This window comes from Loxodonta africana, chromosome 10 (genome assembly GCF_030014295.1).
Source record: "Loxodonta africana isolate mLoxAfr1 chromosome 10, mLoxAfr1.hap2, whole genome shotgun sequence".
In the NCBI taxonomy this organism is placed as follows: Eukaryota; Metazoa; Chordata; class Mammalia; order Proboscidea; family Elephantidae; genus Loxodonta; species Loxodonta africana.
Window position 1 is genome coordinate 25,406,181 of NC_087351.1, and position 2,716 is coordinate 25,408,896.

At 41.2% G+C, this 2,716-nt stretch overlaps 1 pseudogene; it reads right to left on the reverse strand.

Moving 5' to 3' along the window:
• Positions 1-414: 414 nt before the first annotated feature.
• LOC135232512 (olfactory receptor 4K15-like) lies at positions 415-1,471 on the reverse strand (annotated as a pseudogene).
• Positions 1,472-2,716: the final 1,245 nt, after the last annotated feature.

The window sequence follows — 2,716 nt, forward strand, 5'->3', positions numbered from 1 at the left end:
AAGCCATGGTATTTTCAATTGCATCATGTGCATGTGAAAGCTGGACAATGAATATGGAATACCAAAGAAAGATTGACACAATTGAATTGTGTTGGCGAAGAATATTGAATATACCATGGACTGCCAAAAGACTGAGCAAATTTGTCTTGGAAGAAGTACAACCAGAATGCTCCTTAGAAGCAAGGATGGTGAGACTGCATTTCACATACTTTGAACATGTTGTCAGGAGGATCAGTGACTGACACAGTGGCTGCAACAATGGGCTCAAGCATAACAACAATTGTAAGGATGGTGCAGTGTTTCATTCTGTGCTACACAGGGTCACTATGAGCTGGAGCTGACTTGACGGCACTTAACAACAACAACATATACAAGAAGTTATCTACATCTTTTTAATTTCTTAGTTCAAATACAGTTTTAATAGGAAAGAATATAACTGAGTCCCTTTATTACGGTTGTCATTATCACAAGCAAAAGCTAAGAAACTGTTAGAAACTCACTTGTTGCCTACTCAGTTTCTGCATTGCTGATACTACCTCCTTATTTCTTAATGTGTAGATCAAGGGGTTTAAGAGCGGGATGAAAACAGTATACAATATTGACAGGACCTTATTTACTAGGAAGTTGCTGAAAGGCCAGGCATAGATGAAGATGCAGGGCCCAAAGAAGAGGGTCACTACAGTGACATGGGCAGTCAGGGTGGCCCAGGCCTTGGCCATACCCACTGAGGATCAGCATCTCACAGTGATCAGGATGAGTGTGTAGGAGATGAGCAAGAGCACACAAGAGCTCATAGCCATTACATCACTGTCTGAAATCATCAATATCTCAAGGATATAGGTATCAGTGCAGGCAAGTTTGATAACCAAGGGGAGGTCACAGAAAAAGCTGTCCATTTTATTTGGACCACAGAATGGAAGGTTTACTATGAAGACCAACTGGCTTACTGAGTGTAGGACCCCAATGAGCCAGGAGTCCACAACAAGGACTGTACACTTGTGTACACTCACGATGGCTGCGTAGTGGAGGGGTCGACATATGGCTACATATCTGTCATATGCCATGGCTACAAGGAGCATCGTTTCACCACCAGTCAATACGTGGTGAAAGAATACCTGAGCCATGCAGCCCTCAAAGGAGATGGTCCTGTGCTCCTTGAGGAAGTCAACAATCATTTTGAGAGTGGCAAAGGTGGATAGACACACATCGATGAAGGAGAGGTTGCTGAGCAGGAAGTACATGGGTGTGTGTAGAGCAGGTTCAGAGAGGACCGTGAGCACAATAAGGAGGTTTCCCAGCGAATAGAAGAGTGTGAAAAATGCAAAATAGAAAAGTTGTAGCTCTTGAGGACCTGAAAGACTGTGCAACACAAATTGAGTCACTCTTGAGTTATTTCCTTGGTCCATGGTTTCAAGTTTCTGAGATCAGATCAGAAAATTTCCTGAAAAGTGACATTGAAATGCAAATAATATCATAGGATTGTGGGAGTAAGGGAGCAGAGCCAAGCCTGGCATCAGATCTCACTCTATACACCTATGTGCTATAGACCCTCACGTTGTTCTTGTATGCCGCTGAGGAGATTCAGGCTCAGTGGACCCTGTAGAACAGAGTAGAACTGCTGCATAAGGTTTCCTAGACTGTAATCTTCATAGGAGTAGAGCGTGAGGTCTTTTCCCATGGAGCCGCTGGTGGGTCCAAGTCAACAAAGTTTCAGTTACCAGCTGAGTGCTTCATCATTGTGTCACCAGGGCTCCTTTTAATCCTCACTAGCATGCAAATACACATTGTCTGCAATCATTTCTTTTGCAGTGACTACGTATGCAGCTCTATTCTAAAAAACACAATTTTTACACCTCACCTTCACCACTGTAAAATTCCTAATAAATAGGACAATGAAGTGCTAGAGTTAAAGTGACAGATTTCAAATTCTATCTCTCATAATTTCTAGCAGTATGACCTTGGGCAAGTTAATTAACTTCTCTGTGGCTCAGTTTTTGCATCTGTAAACTGGAAGAATAATGATATATACCTCATAGAATCATAAAAATTAAGAGTTATAAAAGGTGAAATATTTAGAATAGTGCCGGGCCCATAGATATTAGGTAGTAGGCCTTATTTCCATCAATGATGAAAACGTTTCCATGTTGCTTCCAAAGGGTCACAACCTTGAAAATCCCACGGGTCAGTCCTACTCTGCACACATGGGGTCACCATGAGTCGGAACTGACTCATCAGCTAACACCATCAACAAAGATGTTTTCTCACCTTGCTCAAAATAGTCAAATGGTAAAGTCTATCTTTAGTTACTTCTGTCTCTACTTTCCTTCATTCACAAAAAGTCAGTTAATTTCTCCCCTTGCCCCTGCTCCATTTTAGGATTCCAAGGTCATCAGGCCCCTTTTTCCAGACAGCTAGTGAAACCTACAGTCAGACAAAGTAAACATTCTTAACGGTTCAAAACTCTGTTTCTTTACCTGGAATGAAAGAAAAGTACTATAGGAATCTGAAACTTATTTGCTAAAATCACCTGGTAGAGATAGATCTCTTTTAACTGTTTCAACAATGTACATATAGAAAACCTCTCACAGGCCTATGGCAGTGTTAACAGTAGTTATCTCTGGGTGAGAATCATTTTGTTCTGTATACATTTCTGTATTTCCTGAGGTATTTTTTTCTGCAATGAGTGTGTATAATCTTTTTAATGAAGAGCTCTGTT